General features: G+C 40.1%; 1 protein-coding gene across 2 annotated transcripts in view; it reads right to left on the reverse strand.

Moving 5' to 3' along the window:
• USP54 (ubiquitin specific peptidase 54) overlaps window positions 1–23,387 on the reverse strand; it is a 108,186-nt gene that overhangs the window by 73,927 nt on the left and 10,872 nt on the right. Inside the window, exon 1 of one of the 2 annotated variants that reach the window (XM_061459434.1) lies at window positions 601–844. The exons of the other annotated variant lie outside the window; for it this stretch is intronic. The gene's annotated coding sequence lies outside the window, so the exon portion shown is untranslated. Of the gene's footprint in view, window positions 1–600; window positions 845–23,387 lie in introns of those variants that run through there. 2 annotated transcript variants of the gene reach the window in all.

Raw genomic sequence — 23,387 nt, forward strand, 5'->3', positions numbered from 1 at the left:
CTTTCTAACACAGAATTCAACAAGCAGAGGGAAGGAAAGCCACATCTAAATTATCAAAAAAAAGCAGAGCTTCTGACTAGGTAATAGTTATATTGTCAAGTAACAGGGATGGGAAATGAATTACCAACACCCCTTCCAGCTGTGACAAACATTACGGTGAGAAAAGATTCTGACTGCTTCATCTTCAAATTTATCATGGATACTATTAGTCAGAAGAAGCCATGGCATGGTGGAGCAGGGGCAGCTGATGGTTTAGAAAGTGCCTTTCACACAGGTAGCAGAACATAAATAGAATGCACCATACAAAATGACCTTAGACAGCAGGACTAGACTATTGAAAAGCAAACTATTAACAAACTAAAGCAGTACTCTTTCTTTGCATCTTAGAAACAAAGGCAATCCACATTGAAAAGCAGTATTTTCTACCTTTCAGTACCATACATAGGAGAGAATTCCTGTGATAACTTGGATTCAGTTAGGATAAAAAACAACAACAAAAAAACAACAACAGAACCACAAAACCCCACAAATGAGTCAATGTCACAGCAGCGGTGACACTGAATTATAACAACAGATTTAAAAAAAATCAGAAAGACCTACCTTCAGAAGCTACTTTCTATATATTGCATGATCACCACACTGGTATTGCAACAAAAGCTGGAGATCACAGAGGGTTGGGAAAACTCTCCGAGGACTCACTGCTAGAGTTAACTACTCTTGAGTAAGACTTGCGTGGAAAACTTATTTAAGGGAGGAAGAAAGAGCTAGAATAGTGTGGGAGGGGACAACCCGATGTTTCAAACAATAGGAAGCTGTTAAAATTAAAAAAAAAAAAAAGGGCCTCCCTCAGCACAGGAAAGTCTCATTTGAAAAGCGCTGTCCCGACTGCCACCTACCAGGCAGGCAGCTCTGACAACAGAGACAAGACTACGGGCCCAGCCCCCCTTACCGACAACTCCCTTAGGAAACAGGGCAAGAGGGAGGAAGGTTCTCCAAACCCCTTTTTTATAAAAGAAAGCAGACTGAGGGCAGAGGAGGAGAAGATAGGGCTGTAAGGGATGACTTCGTTTTACAGCAGCAGCCTGTCTTTGCAAGGCAGGGCTCCCCTTAGTGCAACAAGTGAACTGGTGAGGTTCCTGCAAACTGTTGAGTTAAACATGAAGGATGTTTTCTCATAGGAGGGGTTGATAACCGTGAGTGACACGTAGCCAATTAACAGAAAAAGAAAACGCAAAGGACTCAAAAGATGGCTTCAGTTTTGATCCCTGGGTTTAGAGCCCTATGGCTGCAATGCAAAATTAAAAGCGTTTTTTCAAAGATTATTGCAGGACAATTCCTGGAACTATCCCCTGTGCTTCAAAGCCAGTGATACTGATCAAGGAAAAAAGAAGTTTGCTCAGAAAAACCGCTTCCGACCCCCAAAACCTCCCATAAGCTCAGTTACTTTAGCTCAGAAGCAGCATTACTACATGATTATACCCAGACTCTTGCAATACAGCTCCACAACACTGGTGCCATTCGCATTCAGCATGAATTTGTTCTTCTAACATGGTCCCATTCATAGGACAGACAAGGAGAGTTACTGTATATCCAAGACAAGAATAACTTTAAAGAAAACTTTGGTTATGTTACAAAAACCAATGCATACCATTGTCTTTCTGTCCTAGCACAATATAATGCTAACAAACAGAACTGGACTGAAATATATCAAGGCTTTGGACTTGAAGATACTATCCCCACTGGGACCATTTACCTAACAGAAACAAACAATGCAAAAAGGAAGCAGTTGGAATACAATTAAATTGGTCTGCCTTAAGAACAATCCAGTCTTGCAGGATAGAAGCGGCTGAGCCAAGTTTTAACTATGTCTTTCCACAATGATAGAGTTTAGGTGAGACAAAAATAGGAGTTAGCACAAGAAAGAAAAAAAATACAGCAAAAGCACAATACTCCAAGCAGTGTTTTACCTCACGATGATTCTACATACTCCCCCCCCCCCAGGATTCAGATTTATGTGTGCAAATTTCAAATAAAATAATTTCTGAGCTGTACTAATAGTGGCATAATTGTGAACAAAAAACAGCACAACGTTCAGTAACCATGCTGGGCTCATAAACCTGCTCCACAGCTATGTGTGGTTAAAACAGCATCTGAACTCCATTGCACTCTTTTCCTCAAAGAGCTTGTTTCAAGGAAGCCAAACCACTTAAAAAAAAGTTTGCAACACCAGCAAAGGCCTTTTCTAGACAAAAACAATATGCCAGTCCCCATTTTTATCATATAGAAAGAGTGACTGAATCTTCCAGGTGTTTTACACCATTACTTGGTTCTGCAAGGTTTCCTTTCAAATACCTGTACACATCTTACCGAGAGTTAGCAAGTCTGTTTGTTCAAGTGGCATTATGTTTAGTGCTCAATGACCTGAGGTTGGCAAGCACACTCGCAGAAAAAACATTAGTCTCTAAGCTCCCCTCCTCCTCATTCCAAAGGACAAAGCATTCCTCTCCTCCTCAAACACAAAGACGATACAGATGCTCCCATGACTCTACCCATTTCCTTGCTTCAGCAAGGTGGTGTGGGTCAATGTTTACAAGACGGCCGAAGAGCCTAAACCAGTAATACCAAGAGTGTCATAGTGATGTTTACAAATTCCATTTGCTTCAGCCTCAGTTTCCATGATTCCAAAACTCTCTCAGTTTTTCACTAAAATGCTCCAGGTGACCACAGAGACTTAAGTTACTGCTAGAAGTATGGATCAAATTATAGGTATTTTCAAGTACCTACTTTGACACCATTTTACACAGTCCCTCAGCATGTGGATACTGGAGGCTAATGAGTTACCTGGCTAAATGTCCAGTTCCTGAATAGATCAGTGCATGAAGCAAGCATGAAATTTATTTTTAGTAGCTCTCTTTAAAGCAAAATCAGTCCTGCTTCCATCACACCTAAAACTAAAACTTTTTAAACTCACATAGCAGCAAAGGACAGGTAAGTGGTTTACTACTAAAAGAAATCCCTGTGGATCAGACAGAAAAGATCCGACTCCCTGCTGCTGCTGCTCAAACAATTCAGACAGCAAGTGGCGCCTCCGTGCCCCTAACAGAAACAAAGGGACACAACCCCCGCCAAAGCACAACAGCACTGCTGCACTTACAAAAGAGAGCTTTGCCAAACACACCAGCTAAGCATCTGACTCACTGCCACCAAACTAAAAAAGAATTCAGAGCAATTACCACATTTCTGCAAAGAACAGGAAGAAAGAAGAGGGGAAAAAAGTGTTTTCACTCTTCTATCATTTCACCTAAACCAGGACAGCACAGCAACCCTTAAATAGCTCTGGTCAGTACTGCAGCCCCCAGGGCTCTTAGGGCCTGACAGCAATGCTAGCAATTGCACAGCCATCCACACAGCTACTTCAATCTGAAATGAGGCAGGAAAACCAGGCAAGATAAAACAGAAACAAGCCCAGAATCTCTCTCTCCTTTTCTTGCTTTTCTGCTTTGGTTCAGAGATCAGCAATCTGAGAAGCAAATGTATTTGCAGACAACCCTATCTATTAGAAGCATGTATGCCAACAGCATACATTCATGGTTGGCAAGATAAAGAAAGATTGTCTAAGAAAACAACAAAAGCATAAGCTAAAAAAAAAAGGAAACAAAAAACAAAACTGAAGAAACAAAGTATAGATGACAGAGCTGCAATAACCATTCTTTCAATACTGAAACATTCTTTGCCAGCGTTTGCAGAGTCATATGATTTCAGCTTCCTTCTGCTGCTGCAGATCATGGTAGCTTCCTACCCACCAAAGGCTATGCTAGCCCTTCCCTTCACCTTCGAGTAATTTTCCACCACAGCACTCCTACTCATGAGGCTGTAAATGTCAGCACATTTAGTGTAGCTTAAATACCATAAGTCTGTCTACATGGAGAAGTTTGTCAGGAAAAGTGCTACATGGTGAAGATGTAATTTCTTGAGTGCCTTCAACAAGGAAGCTGGCTGCAGAAGTTCCTGCCCACCTTACACAGATCACTTGCTTCTGTTCTCATCTGATGCTCTGTTCTGCAGATGGCAGTCTACGTAGGACCCCATTACAAACAGGATCATGAAAACAATCTGGGTTAAAATAACCATAAAACAAAAGTATGAAGAGAGCTATTTTTATAATTCCAGTTATTCAGGTAACAGAGCAGTCCTGCAGTAAGCAGTTATAACTGGTGGCACTACACAGACCACCAAACTACAAGTACAGAAGCAGAGAAACAGTACTTTCAACAGCTTCTTTTATGAGCTTTGCCACCAAAGCCAAGATACTGCGTAGATGCATTAATTCCTTGCATAGGTAAACTTACTGTGTGTTTTATGATACATCTATGCCAACATGACAGCTGCTACCAGGGTGGATCCATTCACCATAAAATGTCCCTTCTGCTTCTCTTGTGCCAACACTGGGTGGTCTGCAAGATGAGCTAGTATAAGGTGGTAGGTCAGCAACAACAACTCTACCAATGGAAATAAAAATAATAGGTTTTTTTTTTCCCATCAGGTAGCTCACTCAGGATTTGGAAAAACAGGCCTGGTGAGCAATGCCTCTTGACAGCAGCCTGAAGTTAGACTCTCTTACCTAAGCAACAAAGCTGCCCCTTCATCTGCAGTCAGACGCCTGTGTGGCAATCAGTAAGGCGGACTAGAGGTGCGGTTTCATTTAACCGTGGGAAACACCAGTGTCAGTCTGTTTACTTTCCCCAGCCTCATGCTCCGACTGCTTCCGAGTATTGCACTGAACTGCAAGCCACTTGCATGAGCCACTTAGACCAAGAGCACACATGCCACACGGGTGGAGCAAGGAGAGAGGAGGAGCACCCAGTCGAGACCCAGCAACCCGCCCAACCCTTTCCTGAAGCAGCCACAGTGAAACTGCATTAGGTTAACATCACGCTGCACTCCAGGAAAGATCAGTTCAAAACAACTGCTGTAAATTAAAACCCCTGGTTAGTATTTTCTACCCTCCTTTAGTGCATTCTTCTAGGACACTAATATTTAGTTTAACCCATGCATCCTTGGACTTTTTAAGTCTGAAAACAGATGTTTGCCCCCTTCACTGAAAACCTTTGATGTCAAAAAAGTTAATTCTGTGAAGTGGATACAAAGCAGTAACCATCAACAGTTTCTTTTTGGGGGTGGTGAGGGTAGGTTGAGGAGGAGAAGCTCATGTTCCCACATCAGCAGTCCATTTCTCAAGAGGAGGAAAAAAGCCAACAAAAACACACACACACAAAAATAAATACCTAACAGTCTAACAAACTTCAGGGCAATGTGTTCAAACATATTAGGCTGTTCAAATACATATGCTGTACTCGGCTGACCTTCTCCACATGGCAAGACAACTGTTCAAATACTGTTTGGGGGACAAGAATACAACAATCTTGATTTTACTTTATTGACACAGCTTGCTTTGGTAGGGTGGACAGAACCTTAAAGTCAAATGGACCCACAAAAATAAAAGTGGTAAAAATCAATACTGCTTTCTTCCTTCTATTAAAACCAGGTTACCTAGAGTTCTTTAAGTAGCTTGTATATTACAAGATGAACAAAAAGCTTTTTTTGTCATTTCTCAATATTTTTAAAGAATAACCAAGCATACTGTTGTTTTGGTAGTTACCAATAGAGAATCAGAAATACTTCCGAAGCCTTCAGACACCGGCTAATGTGAGGCCAGAGTTTTATGTCCTCCACTTCTGGCTCCTAAACGCTCATTCCCGTCCTTGGGCAAGGCTTTCCAAGCATTCGTGTAGCCAGAGACACAACCTGGTCAGAGTAGACTGTGATCAGGTGGAAAGACAGGCCAGGGTAGTTTGAAGTCATATCTGTTCCTTGATGTTCCCTACATAGCAATACAAGTGTTTTCATTTTTTTTTGGGGGGTGAGGGGTATCTCAGGGTGCTAATGCCTCTTAAATTATTTGAGAGGCCATGGCCTCTAGTCTAAACTAGCTTTAAAAATAACCTTCAGAGCAGGGAAGTGGGAAGGATTCCTTCGCATATGAAGTCTAGCTCACCACTACCAGAAGTGCTATTCCCATAATTCCATTTCCAAGCCTTATGGTTTGACAAATTAATTTGGCCTATTCACAACTTTAAGAGTAAAACCAGTCTGTATATACAGTTTGTATACATACTCCATATTTTCCACTTAATTGAAAAAAGCTGTTTCTCTGATGTGTATGTACTACAAGACAAGAGCACTCCTCACTGAAACCAGTCTTCCTTGTAGCAGATGACTCAAAACAACAAAAAAAAAAACAACAACAACAAACAAACAAAAAAAAAACCCAAAAAAAAACACTGGGAGAAAAACAAAGCATTAGTAACCTGATCATATCATTATGAACATACCCTGCTAACAGTTTGATTTTTTTACATCTAGGAACTCTAACTCAAGTACTTCTAACTAGTTTTACCAGTAGCACTGGGACACCTGGGAGTCTACAGAACAGCCAGGGTTTAAAGGTTACAAAACACAAGCAGGAACCAAAATACCACTCTTTACCAAACAGGTACTCCCACAAATACCACAAATAACTGCATGTTTTGTTGTTACTACACTCCCAAAACCCAAACCAAGCCATTTTATTCCATACTTATTCCCAGTGACTGCAAAACACAGTGTACTGCATTTAACCCACCCCACTTTTTCCGACTTCCACCTCAGTATGTGGACCAAAGCCAAAAGAATGTTTTATAAACATCCTATCAAGAAGAGATGGTAAAAGGGCTTCTTGATTACAAGCAAGGCACCAGGTTATAGATGCCTGTTAATCAAGCAAAGTACTTAATTTAATTTCTTGGTCAAAACACGAGCACATTCTTTGAATGAGTGTGATGCCATGCTGTGTCCAAAGCCACAGACAAGCCTCCTGTCACCTGTGCTGGTGGGGCAAACACACACATTGGTTTATGCCCTAAAAGGCATGGCACGACATTTGTTTCCCTGCAGGAAATGGAACTTCCTATGGTTTTAGTATGACCCGGAGACATTCAGGAATTAATTTACAGTTTGACTAAACTGGGAATCAGAAAGTAACTTTCTTTATGAAAAGCACACACATGGCATTGGACCAGCATAACTTGAGTGATAAAACCATATCCACTTTTCCCACTGCCATCAAGAACTTACATAATTTTATGACCCTAAATTATGGCACCCAACCTGTAAACTTTGATACATCAGGATCTTAGCAATGCTGTGGTACTTGCAGGAAACTCTTGAGAAAGAAGATTATGCAAAATTGCTTCAACTGCCTGCATCAAATAAACCTGATGCTTTTCAGGATCTTATTTGACATAAAAAAAGGGGATGACAGGTTGGAGGTGGAAGATTCACTTTTGAAACTAACTTACATCAGTGTGAAACCAAAATTGGTTCAAGTAACTCAAAGTAAGCTCACAATAAAGTTCTCCATACCTATATTCATTTATCCCATTTGATACTCTCGTTTCTTGGCTTTACTAGTTTACTTTTGTATCACTTAAGAGAAAAAACAAGATCACAAAGCCAGTTATAGAGAAGGTAATGAGACTTGTAAAATTTTATCTTCCACCACTTTAAATTTCCTGCCCTATTTTCCATTGTGTCTTATTTTTAGTGTTTGTCCTACAACTGAACCTTGGCAGACTGACATAAAGTCAGGATGCAAAGCACAGAACTCCCAAGAGCATTTAAATCTGTATCATATGATATGGAAGAGCTGAAAACAAACAAACAAAAAAACAGAAGTCAATGACATAGGTGATTCTAGGAATCACCCCAATCACTGGAGTGGAAATCAATATTTTAAAACAGATTTTAATTTGAAATGCATAAAATAAACTTTCTATGAAAATCTGCCATTAAAAAGTAGAGGAGAAGCAACAGCATTTATCTTTCTTTCCACCTTGAAATGTTTGTTAATAATTGCATTAGAACAGCCACTATTTCTTAAAATCGGATGCACCTACAAAAGCTGTTGCAGATGCTTAAAAATAAGTGAATTTTTCAATAGTATACACAATCACACATTATGAGGGTTATTGTTGTTTCCCAGACAGTGAAAAGAAACTGGCTTAAGATGCTAAAATATCATCAAGGAGGGCAGGAAACAGCTGATGACTTCCAGAGGAAGCCACGAGCCACTTGCCAAAAACCTATGGAAAGTCACATCCATCAGCATGTGGACCTGCATTACAAAGCAACAGGTGCTGTAATAAGAAAAAAGTACTTAACAGTTAAAAAGATTTTCACATCATGTAATTGACCAGATTTCATGCTGTAGCCTAATCCTTCTATGTCCTGGACTACATACTTCTTTACCTTAGTCTGGCAACCTAAAGCTGCAGTACCCCTTTGGACTTTGGACTACAAACCTGTTTCTGACAGAACACCAGTACTCTCTGCATAAGAGAGAAGATGAGTATACTAGTTAAGCGCTACAGTAATGTGACATTCACATGAACATCCCTCTCCTCTCCCCCCCCCCCCCCCCCCGTGTGAGGCACATACAAAGCACAATATACCTAAAGACTCCATTAGTCTTAAACCATGCCAATTAACAATTAATGTACTTGACCCCTTTAAAAAGTTAATATAAGTCAATTAGGACGATGCACATTCCAGGACAAAGGCTGTTGCAGCCCATCTATCCATACAGATGCCCACTACAAAGACCAATACAGAATACCAAGCAGTGTATGAACATCAGCAGCTAAATTTAGAAAGTAAAAACATCATCCACTGCATACTGATTAGACTGAAACACTATCAAAGCAACAGAAAAAATAAACCTGCAGGAAGATGGATTCATAGGTGTGCATTCAAAGCTAAAAATAGCACATATAACAAATACATATGGCCATACATAAAAGTATTATTCTTTATTTTAATGAGGAGTTACTCCAGAAACCAGCTCTATAGATTTAGAGACTAAATCTGCTTTGGAATCTAATGCTGAAATTAGATGTGGTAGAGATGGACCTTTCCAGCTAAAGACTTCAAAAGGAAGTCAGCCTACATTTTTAGCATAAAAATACCAAGGAGACCTTCCTCTAGTCAAGAGTCAAGCTTGATAAAGCCTTGCTTTACTTTGTCACATCCTTCTGCTACCAGGAAAACGACAGAGGCTCTCCTGCCAACTTTATCTTCATGTGATAACTCTTTTGAGCAGAGATTGTTTTTTTCCTTTATTTATTTCTGCCAATTTTAAGTTATCTGCTGAGAACTGAATATATTAAGCCAGATCTTAGAACTGCAAATACAAAAAGCCTTATTATCATGGAGATTAAATGAATGTTCAAAGAAAGGTTTCAGTGTCCCATCTACCCTTATTAAAAAAAAAAAAAAAAAGCAAAGCCATAATCAATACTTTGTCTTTCTTCATCAGAACTAGGAAATGCAACATCTGTGCATGTGAAAATTTAAGTGGTGCAAATTCCATATGGGCTTGCACATTCCCCCCTAATTGGCAAAGGGCACTGTAAGTGAGCTATTATCTTCCCACTGGTGAGGGAGGTCAGCTATAAGACACCTTACATCCCTCCTGTACTCCAAACATCTGTATTCCAGTTTGGAACTGCCTTGATTTAACCAAGTATCATGAGTTAAATTTAACATAGCACCTTCTATGAAGGATAGTAGGTACACAGCACGTTTCATCACCCTGTGAAATAGTAAAGGAACACCAGATACTGCCTTAGTTGCTTCTATCTCAGCAACACTTTAAACAAGTAAATACATATAAATGAAGCATCTAACATTAAGCATGCCGATGTAAAAAAAAGGCTAAAAATTATGTTTCCAAATAACTAAACACCCTGCACACAGCACATTTTTCCAGCCTCGTCTGCTGAAAGAGAAACACTTTATTTGCTTATACAGTAGCCAGCACAACACGGAACAAGCCGACACCTGATGCAGCGGACCCGCATTGAGAAGCAAGCCAGCCAGCCAGCCAGCCAACCATCCTTCCTTCCCTTCCTCCCTCCCGCAGAGCCAGGATCCAGCTGCATTTAACACGCCTTGTCCAACACGTCTTGTCCAACCCGCCGCACCCCGTCCCGCCCGCTCCCGCCGCGCTCCTCACCGGCACCTCTCGACGCTCTCGTGGGGCTCCGGCACACTACCAGCAGACCGGACGGAACCGGGCCGGGCCCACCCGGAGAACAGCACCACCACCGTCCCGCACACACGTGCGGAACCGCCGCTGCCCTGTCCCGCGGGGCGGGTAGCGCGGGAGCGGGAGCCACGGCCCCGCCTCCGGCACCATGACGTCACCGCTCCAGCGGCGCACCTGATCCCTGGGCAGGTCGGGCCTTAAAGAGGCAGCGGCGAGGCCGGGGTGGAGCCGTAGTTGCCTTCACAGCCACCACGGGAATGTCGCAATTCGGAGCGGGCAGCAACGAAGATGGCGACGCTCAGGTAACACCCGGAGCCCGCCACCTTCCAGCTTCCCCCCCAGGCGAGAAGGCTGGGCACGCAGGGCAGTGTGTGCTGCCCAAGGCCTTCCAACAAGTGTCCTCCACCTGTGGGAAGCATGAGGAGACCCTTGCTCTGCCCTCCGTGCTAGGCCCTCTCACTCCAGCACGGCCGGACAGGACATTTACTGCCCTTCTCCCCGGAAAAAGTTACCTCGGGGTGCTGCTTCTGTAAATAATTTAGTTAAGCAAACCGTTTTCCTAGTTGAGTTTAGCAGCAGACTTCAAATCTTCTTTACACAGCTCTTCTTAGGCACCAACCAGAGTGGGACATACCTCTCTGACACACCTACCATCTACAAATCCAAATGGCAGCATTTGGATTTGTGACGGCTACAGTTTTTCACCCCCAAAACATGATGCCAGTTTGCTCTTCATAAAGGGAGGCTTGCCAGTTCTCAGGGGCATGTGCCAAACCAGGTACAAAACTAATGTTAGATACCAATCAATTTACCAGTTTCGTGCCATGTTAAATGTTTAGTTTGAACCTGGCAAATGAGACACACTCAAAATGTAACTGGGACAAATCAAACCATTATCACTGTCCTCCTCCCTAATCAAAATTAATTGTCCTCTTACCCTGCTCAGTGATCTCCTTTACTAAGGAAATGTGCTGGAGGACATGAGACCTTTAAATTAGTATCTGCATCACTTCCACTCAGCTGGGCAAATAATGTTAAATGTGGAAGAGAAAAGAATTAAATAGAAGATACGGACAGTAGAATTTCCTAATCAAGAAGCAAATTTGAACAGAAAGGCAGTAGTTCTGATGCTGTATCATCCTTCCCATATAAATTTAACCGATACAGAAAACATTGTATTGTCATACACCAAGTCATGAAAACACATCAGCATCACTTAGACCTTGCGGAGGTTGTGGGAATTCTCAAGCTGCAGCCATGCAGTCTAGACCAACTATCAGAATTAATCGTCACATCCTCTGGATTTTCAGGGCAATTTCATGCAGATCAATTCATCTCTGTCTATTCCAGTTCCTCATCTCTAAAATACTGACAAATTACACTTAATTTCACAGTTCTCATCTGTATTTTCAGTAATAGTTTTTACTTTTAGATACCAAAGATGATATCTAAATCACAATCAGCTGTCACTCTGGTCCAGCTAATACCATAAAGGTTTTACAAAACCTTCTACAGATACACTTTCAACCAGTGATTGTATCAAAAGAAGTGTGACCAGCAGGTCCAAGGAGGTGATCCTGCCCCCTCTACTCTGCTCTTGTGAGACCTCACCTGGAGTATTGTGTGCAGTTCCGGTGTCCTCAACATAAAAAGGACATGGAACTGTTGGAGCAAGTCCAGAGGAGGGCCACGAGGATGATCAGGGGACTGGAGCACCTCCCGTATGAGGACAGGCTGAGAAAATCGGGGCTCTTCAGCCTGGAGAAGAGAAGGCTGCGTGGAGACTTCATAGCAGCCTTCCAGTATCTGAAGGGGGCCTATAAGGATGCTGGAGAGGGACTCTTCATGAGGTAATGTAGTGACAGGACAAGGGGTAACGGGTTAAAACTTAAACAGGGAAAGTTTCGGTTAGATATAAGGAAGATGTTCTTTACTGTGTGGGTGGTGAGACACTGGAATGGGTGGCCCAAGGAAGTTGTGAATGCTCCATCCCTGGTGGTGGTCAAGGTCAGGTTGGATGGAGACTTGGGTGACATGGTTTAGTGTCAGATGTCCCTGCCCATGGCAGGGGGGTTGGAACTTGATGATCTTAAGATCCTTTCCAACCTAAACCATTTTATGATTCTGCAAAAAGCCCCCTTCTTATGCATGGGTCCCACCATCAACTGCACCAGCACGCATCAAAACCGGTGTCAGCCTTTGGAAGTGCAGCATTGAGAGCATAAGAGACAGAATTTGGTTTGCCTGTAGGAACAGGCTGAGTTACAGTTTAACATTATTAAATAATATATAGTATATTATAGCCTCATATACAAAATCCTGCTTCTTGCTTTGGTAATAAGATACTGTAAAAGATACTTTTATTAAAATATCTAAATAACATTCAGCTCAAATTTTTCCACTATAGAAATTATTTCCCCTCCTCTCTTTTTAAGCATTCTTATGTCTAAAAACATTTTCTTCATGTTTAAACTCTTCCCTTCTCCCCTTTCCCTGTCTGAGTATTTGCAAAATCTGTGTTTCTGCTTTACTGCATATTAGTTACCCAAGACTACTATACTAAATTATCACAACTATCTATCAGGAAATGGTGAATGTGATATGGCATTTTAGAAAATTCTATTTTTATTTTTTTATATCTATATTATTTATATTTTTTCTAAAATAGAATTTCACATTCATACTAATGTCAGGCTCATGTGGGCAGAACTTACATGGCATTATTTTATTTAACTACATAAAGGTTTTAGAGTAATCTGAATATTAATGGTAAGCACTAATGCCAAGCATTTTTAGAAGTAGGGGATCTCATCCTCTCAGCCCTCTAGGCTATTACTAAAACATTAAGAGAAAGTTTCTTGGGTTTTTTTGTCTTTCATTCTAAGCTGAGAAACAGTATGGAACAATCAAAACAGTTCTGTCTACACTAGAATTTAAAAAAAAAACCCACCTACTGTTAAAAGCTATGTTGTCACTTCATTAGTGCCATTTCAATTCAGCATCCCATTTGCTAAAATTTAGTGACAAGCAGTTGGATTTCATTTTAAAGCACGTTTAGAACAGATTATCTTAATTATTGATAGTATTAAATGTGGAATTTAAATATTCAAATACACTGTTCCCTCAATAAAAATAATTTTAATCGCCCTAACAATATAATAAAAAAAAAAAAATCCCTTGTTGATTGTTATCCATCCTGTTTGGTGCCCTTTTGATCACTGAGCTCCTACCCTTAGAGAGGTAGCTGTGTAACTTCATCTGGAGCCTGGAAGTTGGCTCTTCATCACAGCTGACAAACTGACTATTGTCTGTAGCATGTTTCCAGCACTATTGCTTAGCCACAATATTGCCTTCCTGTTGCCTTCCCTAGAACCAACTATTAAATTAAACCAACATATTTACACATCTTACCATCCAACACAGCTATCCACTGACAATGCTGAATAGTCAAGACCTAATAATTAAAATTACAACTCAGTTATGTTTTGCACAGTGAAAGCACAACAAAATCACTTCTAAACCTTATTTAAGGAGCACTGAATTCTCCAAGTCTCAGTAGTCTAAATAAATTCAGTGTCCTTTTAGCAGCCTAAATAAGTTTTTTGTCAATTAAGAGCACTTGGCTACTAAATTCATAGACTAGTTAGGGTTGGAAAGGACCTGAAGATCATGTACTTCCAAGCCCCCTGCCCTGGGCAGGGACACTGAAGTTTCTAACATAAGACAAACTTCATTTACTTCTATTGCAAGGAGACAGTTCAAACTCCACTTTACAGTGAAAATGGGTGTATCCATTTCATAGTCCATGTTCAGGTACATAAAAAACCTTGCATTGAAATACTGTTGAAGAGTTAATAAAGCATGGTGGTCTGTGCTTAAGAAAGCAGAAATGACTGGAAAGAGGACTGATTTGACAGCATTCATTTTTCACATCAGTCACCTATGATATTTTCAGATGATAATGATCTCAGAATAAAGATGGGCCACATGCCATTTTGGAAGTGCATCAGCATCCAGTGCTGTGTTAAGCACTGACCTTCCTCCAGTTCTTTCAGAACTGAAACCTGCTACTCAAACTTTAGACTTTGAGACATCACTAAATGGTGAGTTTGGACTGTAATCCTGCTATCAGAGTCTTCAGAACAGCACACTTTAACTTACGCTTATAAATAAAGCTTCTGTTATGTATCTTGATGTTATAATTCTACAAAGAGACAGACAAATAATACTTTAAAATCCTGATCCAGCATTCCACAGTGAGAGGCATCCTTCCTTCACTGAGCAAAGCAAGACAGAAGTAACTTTGTTGGTCAAATGGAAGTTAATTATTATTTTCATTAAGCCAAGCACAAAAAGAGCAACATGATGCACCATAAACAGTAAGACATGTGGTCTGTACTTTCTCTGTAGATTTTCAAGTGCAGCTAAGCAAGGCAGAAGTCAAATGCCATGAAAACCAAAATTATTTCAGGCATCCACATACCAGCTCTTTAAAAAAAGTAAAGCCATGAGTTTTCTGACCTACCTGTGGCTTTCAAAAACAATAGGTAAGACTCAACATGAAATTATCCATTGACCAATAGCCCTCTTCTGCTATAGGTTTCATTGCTACCTAGCCACGCAGGGGAAAAACAGCTCTATTGCCCTAACGTGGAGGGCTGGCATGAGCTCAGCACCCTGTGGCAGCATCGCAGCACTCCCAAACCCCAGGCATTCTCAACTAGATCATCTGAATTGCACCAAATGCTGTTTTTGCCTTGTATGCCCAGAAGCATCAGTATAGTTTAAAGATGGTTGATGAGGTTGCAACATCTTGCAACTTCTATACTATGGTATGTCTTTATTATACATTCCTCCTACATAGTAGTCTCATCCTTCCAATTCCAGTGGCACATGCTATTGGCATTCTCTCAGAGACTTAGCATTTTTGACATACTTTTCAAAGATTATTTTATCACCAAGTATTCATCGGCAATAAACTGAGTTAGTTTGCTTTCCATTAGAGTAAGGGTCCTCCTTTTTGTTCCAAATGTCTGTATCACCTGCTAGGTATATACAGCTAGCTATAAATTTTCAGTTGGCTTTGATGGTTAGAAAGAATACCATTTAAATATGTCCAGAGCCTGAAGAAGCACAAACCTGTGAGTCCTCCCACATGTATTAGTCTGGAAATTTGAAAGCTAATGATCAATATTTAAATAATCCATGTCAGCAATAACTTCCCTTGCAGATATTATGAATATGACCATCCAGCTGGGAAGGCAAGGTATGTGATGAAGGGAAAACATTAGAATTTACCACATTTAGCCCAAATTCACTGTGGGATGGAGAAGCAAAACAGTAGGATAAAAGTAACCTGTTATCTAGCAGAAGAGAGGAGTTAAAATCATCCCTTCATAATAAAGGACATGGAACTGTTGAAACAAGTCCAGAGAAGGGCCACGAAGATGATCAGGGGACTGGAGCACCTCCCGTATGAGGACAGGCTGAGAAAATCGGGGCTCTTCAGCCTGGAGAAGAGAAGGCTGCGTGGAGACCTCATAGCAGCCTTCCAGTATCTGAAGGGGACCTACAAGGATGCCGGGAAGGGACTCTTCATTAGGGACTGTAGTGGTAGGACAAGGGATAACAGGTTAAAACTTAAACAGGGAAAGTTTCGGTTAGATATAAGGAAGATGTTCTTTACTGTGTGGGTGGTGAGACACTGGAATGGGTGGCCCAAGGAAGCTGTGAATGTTCCATCCCTGGTGGTGTTCAAGGTCAGGTTGGATGGAGACTTGGGTGACATGGTTTAGTGAGAGGTGTCCCTGCCCATGGCAGGGGGGTTGGAACTTGATGATCTTAAGATCCCTTCCACCCCTAACTATTCTATGACAATCCAAACCAATAACAAACATGTCTTTCAAATCTCCCTTAACCTTTTTGTGGTATGCCTCATAAAGATTCCAGAATGCTTTCCTGCACAATGCAGGACCCCTCAAGTTTCCACATCAGACATCTGCCCAGCATTTAAAGGCTGTTTACCAGCTCTCACCAGCTTCCAGAAATTCCAGATTCCCTCACGTATATATCTTAAAAGGGGAAAGAAGAGAGAGGGAAGAAGAGATGACAGGGAAGAAGAGACGACAGGGAAGAAGAGACAGGGATTATGGAATTTCCCTCAAATCTAGTTAAACAAAAAGCCCCATTAAAAACTGCTTGATGCTGTGACAAATTCCACTCTCAGGCACAGAATTCAGGTTTGGCTGGCTACACTGTACACAGGCTGTTGGCTTTGGCTCATGAAATCACTTATTTCTCTTTGAGAAAACAGAAGCTAAAATTGCTAAGCAAGGTAATTTCCAACTGCGATGATTAAAGATGTGTTCTAGGGTATAACAATGAAAATAGAGACTCAAAATATGCTAACAACACATGTTAAACAGCCTCAGGTAACTGAGGCTTGCACTCATTTCTCAGTGGAGAAATACACAATGGAAATTGGGAAAGATTTTATAAACAAAACAATTACCAACAGTACACTCCTTGTTTTCTTATGATAATAATATGTTGAGTCCCCAGAGTGCTGGTCTGACAACAGAAGTCATTATGAAAATGAGAAAGAAATAAAAGTTGACTACCGACAGACATGTCAAGGGCCTATCAATAGGGAAAGCGAGCTGAAAAACTTGTGTGGCATACCTAGTACTTATGTAGCGAGGTACCAACAAGAATAAAATGGAAGCTACCAAGTTAGAGGACATGAGATGTGGAAGGACTGGCAATACAAAGGCTGGCTGCATCATCATTTTGTCCAGTGGGTACTGCGTCAGGGTAAATTACCTCCATGTACATACTGTTCATTTTTTAAATCAGTAACATTCCAAAAACTCTATACATACTGTTTATCAGTCTTAATATTGTCATTCAAAATACAGGTAAACCTTCCTGAAACAGCCTACTACATACACCCCCCAAAAAAAAGTCCTTTCTTCCAGTTCTCTTTTTGGGCCTTACACACTTCCCCCTCTCCCTGGGGGAGTCTTATTTCAGTCTTTTTTATCAGGCCCCATTTTCCAGACATCAAAGTATTTGATTACTCTTCTCCCCAGCCTCTTCATCTCAGCTATATTTGCTTGAGGCAGTTGCCTTAACTAGATGCAACAATTCAACCAAGGACTTACCCATAGATAAAAAAATGATTGGTCTGTATGTTTTACAGCCTATACTCATATTTTTATCTCTTCTGATGTAACAATGTCAGGAATTCAGAAGAATTACCACCTAATTACGTGTTCCCTACCCTGTATTTGTGTATGTCATGATTTCTGCTACATGTAGAACTCCAAACTGTACCGATTCATCTCCTAAGATTTTTCTCAATATTCTCAAAATAATTTTGTGCCTTTAAACTTGTGTCCCATTAATATACATCCCCTCCAAGTTTGGGGGGCATTTTTAGTGAATCAATTTTGTAAGTACACTATCTATAGTCAAGGTCATTAACGAAAAGATTGAAGCGAAGCAGAATGAGTACAGACCCAACAGACCATGGTGGATCCACATTCAATAAAACCATTTCATTCTGACAGACAATCGTTAATAACCACCCACTGGGCAGTCATCCAATGAGTCTTGCTCCTGTTCAACAAAGGTTTCTTTCAGGCCACATTTCTTCACTTGTTTGTTAAGATTACTGCATGAAACAGTGGCAAAGAACTCACCAACATCAAAATATTAACATTCAGCTTTTCTTGTCAATTCACAGGCCTTATTGTCATATTAGAGAAGAAAATTAAACTGGCATGACTATTTACTCTCCTAAATTTGTGGTGGTTGTGACTCATGTTCTTCTTGTCTACGAAAGGCTTAGTGCAAGAGTTTATTCAAAATGTGGAAGATGAGAGGAATGGTCTTCTTTTCCCCATCTTTCAAGTATCAAGCATCTCAAATAGCAGCTAGTGGTACTGAGATGTCTTCTGTCACTTGTTTGGGGTTTTTCTTTAACATGTCAAAGGATTAATTTCATCAGGCCCACACTAATAAATAAGCTACCCAAGTACTAAGTGTGCAAAAGTTTGCTTCAGATTTGCCATCCATCTTCTATGTCCTCTGTGCTTTTTAATCTCCTTCCTGTGCTAAGTGCTGCTCACTTATACTCTTCTTCTGCTAATGTTTTGAGGGTATTTTCATAGTACTTACTTCAAGTACATCCTACAAAATTGTGCTGCCCCTGAAAAACACTACATTAGAGCACCATGGATATATTGGCAGCTAGAAAACACACTGTGGTGGGGGCAGCTCAGCAGGCAGCAGTGCTCCAGTTCTGCCTGCAGTCTGTGCAGCCCTCAGAAAGGTCAAGACAAGGCCCCAGGATGAGGAAGGGGTACTTCTAAACAGGGTGGCCATCTCTAGTTCAATGGAAATATGTAGGAAAACTACAGGAAGACAGTAACACAAACAGAACTGGAGCTCTGCAATCCAGACTTGCTATCTCACCAGCAAGGGAAGACCATTTAGCAGATCTTTTGCAGCATATTAGCATCACTTCTGTGTCAATTACAAAATCTGTTCTGTACTCCTAGTCAGGCAGATAGAGCTGGGCTGGATCGGGAAGAGGGATGGGGGAGGGAGGGTATGTACTTTGGTCACATACTCATGCATATATACAGGACAAGGGATTGCAGATAAACAGGATTAAGTCTGACAGAGATGATTCTGCGAGAGCCAGAGTATCTGCTCTAATAGCACAAAACTAGCACCCTTCTGTACATTCCTACTCTGTTGCATCATGACATTTAGAAATGTTAGTTACTTGCTGTCACTGCCCAAAATTAAACTACATAAGAATAGACTCTTATTATAGTACATGTTTATGTGGCAGTTTAAGATGTAAATGTTTGATTTTATTATTTTAAAATAGCAACAAAGAACAGGAAGAAAAAAGTTTAAAGACAGCAGTAGCTGTAATGCAGCTCTGCTGATTTTTTTCCAGATAACTAATACCTAAGTTTTCATACGGGAATTGGAGGGTATTCACTATTCACCCAAACTGTTTATTTCCTTTTCATAAGAATTATACAATGGTTACATAAAACTGCAAACCGTTCATTATCTTCTTCATACAGTAAGCATACTTAGAGCCTTCTAGCCCTTCCCTGCATTGAAAAATTTCATCTTGCCATAAATACCTGAGACCAAAAGAAGTAGGATACTGTAATACAACTGTAAATTAATAAAAGTGAATAGTTAAGATACAAAAGTATCTTTAAAATTAGTTAGATCCCCTAATATTGTCCAAAATTCATCTGCCACATTATATAATTTAATGACATTACTTTATAACAGCACAGCAAAATCTAACATTACTTTATAAACAGCACAGCAAAATCTAACAAAATCTTCTAACACTAGAAGAAAAAGAATGAAAATACTGCTTCTGTAGGTTAAGATGGTAAATTAATACTAAGCTTTTGGGAAGTATCCAGCTTTATCTAGTTTATAGTACCACTATCCATGTTTTTGAAGGGGGGGCAGGGGGGAAGTACCATTCCAGATATCAGACATACCCTGCTCTGTTCACCATGGAAGGAGGAGGCTAAAACACTGATTTATCATGACTTAACAAGATACTAGCAGCTGAACAGCATCAACTGACTAATGCTCTTCTAGTCCAATTACCCTGAGAACCAAAACATGTTAGTATAAACCACAAGTGAATTAACTATATATACTCAAGAGAAATCTCAGACAATATATTAACAGAAGAAAATTTACACTGCAACTGCTCAGTCACTAATTTACAGCTTTCCACATTTTTCCTGATGAGGCAAAGAAATTTACACGGACAAATATTTAAGCTTCAACTGATGGGATTTGTTTTTTTTTTTTTGGGGGGGGTTTGTGTGTGTTTGGTTTTTTGTTTTGTGTGGTTTTTTGTTTGCTTGCTTTTTGCTATCACCACATTTAAAAAAAAGATTCATTGTGGAAACTAGTAAGAATGTTACAAATATAACTATTAATGTTCTTGATCCTCTTAGCCATACTGAACACTAATACTAATCACTATTGGATAGCATTTTGCGGGTCAATTTGAAGTATATTTTGAAAGAGACATAATAACTGTGTTTGATTTTCTTTTATAAGAAGTAGATTAATTACTACAGTTCATACAGCATAATCATTTAAACTTGGCACTCAAGAACTTCATGTGTTTAGGAAAACAAGGTAAGATGCATGTCACCTTGCAGACAAGATTTGCACTGCTGCATCATGTCACAGCTGTTTCCAACCATACAAAAAGTACATTGATGCAGGCTCCTACTATTACCTTTAAACTTGGAAAGAAGAGCTCTCTCATGTCTAGTTTGCTATCTGCTACATGATTAGCTTCTATGATGTATTTGCAACCACAGTGAAATTCAATCCAAACACGTTTAAAAATTTGAATGGTTAGTATAATCTCTATTCACAATGCTTGTTTATGTACAGTTTTAGCTGCAAGCTCAGTTGCATCCTGTCTATGTGGTCAGGATCCATAACACATCATCACTGCTGATTAATCTAGGTTCAGAGAAAGACTGAATTATGGCGAGCTTCTGAATAATATATAATTTCTGTCTTTTGTATTGATATGCCCACAAGTTACATTAGCAAAATCATTTGCTAACTCATAAGAATTCTTTGTAATGTAGTTTCATTATGTTACTTTGCATATCCTCCAAGAACTTCCTCCCCCAGTAGAAGTTAACAGATTTTAGAACTATTTCTGTACAAAGACAGCGCAAGATCTGGTTCCTCTTCTCACTGAACTGGGGATGTGACAGAACTGGAACTGCCAGAACACCCAATTCTATTCCCACTTGTACACTAACATCTTCCAACAACCCAAGCCTCTGTGCCCATCCATTCTGACTACTGATGATGCCATGTCAAAGTAAATTCATTGAAATATCTGGACTGAAAGACTCAAAACAGAATTCTGGCTTGAAAAAAAAAAAAAAAAGCTGAAAAACATACTGAGAACTGCATTCACCTGGATTAATTTGAAATTTCAAACAGTAAAAGGAATACTGCCTGGTTACATAGCAAAGAAAAGAAATAAATCCTGAGCCCCTTGCTTGTCAGAGGAAGCCTTGTTTCTGGACATCCATCACAACAAGCAAGGCAGTGGTGCCATATAAAGTAGCTGATCCTGATTCCAGTACATTTAAACTTAGGTAACAGCTATGTACAATTTGACGGGGAAGGCTAGAATGGAGGCTGAAGTAATAAATATCCAGTGGAAGCTAATGGTATAGTGTCCTAGTTCTCGCTCCTCTAAAATTTTAAGTGCTGTCATCTTTTTCATAGTATCAACCCACCACTGGTTACTATTGGTATAGCCAAGCTAAATCTAAAGACATCACTGAAGCAAAAAAGTTGTGGATATTCCTTTCTTAAGGCTCTACCAATAAACTGAGCCCACCAGCCTGCTCTGCTTTGTATTTACATTTTCTTTGATAGGTCAACAGCTTTGCAACTTAAACATTGGCTACTTTGGAATGTCAAAAAAACATCAGTATTAAGGCTCACAAATGTTTCAAATGAAAGTAGCAGATTCGAGTTCTTCTGTGTTTTCCTCTGTATTTTTCCTCTCCAAACTGCAAAGGATCTGAAAGAGCCAGTACTGCTTTTTGAAAATGCATCTTAATACTTTGCCTAGCAATTCTATCTGATTATCTTTTCTACTAAGCAGAGTTATATTTCTGATCAAAACGTAACTAAATATGCAGTCAAGTAGCATATATTATGTCATAACACAAAGCTTCCAATACTGGCATCCTGGCTGCATCAGAAATTGGAAGGTAGTGGTAAACCTATTTTTCTGTTACTTCATTCAATGGGAATAAAAGACTCACAAGATTTAAACAGTATAAGAAAACAGGACTGATTCCAGCTGTGCCTGTACTTCCAGTCCTGGGTTGTCTTAAGCAGCAACAACCACGGAAGACACACAAATTCTTTCCTGGGAGAAAATTCTTTCTGCAAGAGACGTTATTCTTCTTGTGGAAGCAGGAGAACAGACATTATTGAAAGGACAAGAAATGCTGCTCTACATTATCTAGTCTAATTTCCACATAATTTCTGCAATACCACTACACACTGATAAAATCCTAGTGTAACAGAGAAAAAGCTTTCCTAATGACTAAAGAATCTCCAAAGCAATTTTACCTTGAAAGTACACAAAGATGCCAGTATTTCATCCAGGAAAACAGGCTTCTTTATTAAAATGTCAAATGGATTTTTGGCAATGATATAGTTTTCTTACTCCAACTTCCAGTTTTCAAAACCATTACTTCAAAGATCGCAATCTGCCAATAGGGCAAGAAGATAAACAAGTTGTGACATTAAGTCCAAGTAAGCTTAGAAGAAGGCATGGGATTTGGCATTGCATTTCCCAAGGAATATGCAGATGACAGGCAAACACATACACATGCTTCCCCCTCTGCACTCAGATTCAGAATTCAAGACTTTTAAGTGAATGCTATCGAGGCAGAAGAATCTGATTTCCCCTCTTTAAAGACATTTGTATAATTAGAACCTGCAAGAACACTTGAAGGAACTGTTAAATAATTAGACTTTGCAGGTGTGTCATTTATTTTGTAAAGCCCAGATGGGGGGGGGGGGGGGAATACACATACACCTGTTTGACCACTGGCTTTCCCAAGAAGTTACAATTGTCCGTGTTTTAAAAGCCAGAATTCAAGAGATAGCTTTGTCTAGACTGCTACATGTCGTACTCCACTAGTATTACTACGTTTTTACAAGATCAATAATAAAATCCTCTGTGAAAGCTGACTGAAAAAACACAAAGGATGGTTTTCTAGAAGTGCATGGACTTAAGCAGGTAAATCCTCTGCAGAGCAATGGGAAGTCCTACACACCAGCTACTGTTGCAAACATAAATTTTGTTCAAGGCGTACATTGTGCTATTTCTTTTCCTTCTGGGAAGGTAAACTACTTGTGAGATGAAGCATGAAGGGCAGCATTATTAAAGACAGAACGACTAACCAGGAGCCTTCATACTACACAGAGCCAGGGCACCTGTGGATGATAATGTAATGGCTGGTATTAAAAGGGACCAAGGGTTTATCACCCTCCTGAAGATTAAGGTTTTTTTTTTTAAACCTCTCTGCAGAAGCCCAGAGTCAGGCTTCATCAGTCCTTAACAGAGTCAAAAACATCATCACTGCTTCTCATTGATATGATAATATTAGCAGTC

This window comes from Pezoporus flaviventris, unplaced genomic scaffold (assembly GCF_033815535.1).
Source record: "Pezoporus flaviventris isolate CSIRO_AGI_PZ_B2104156 unplaced genomic scaffold, CSIRO_AGI_Pfla_v1 ptg000029l, whole genome shotgun sequence".
Lineage (NCBI taxonomy): Eukaryota > Metazoa > Chordata > Aves > Psittaciformes > Psittacidae > Pezoporus > Pezoporus flaviventris.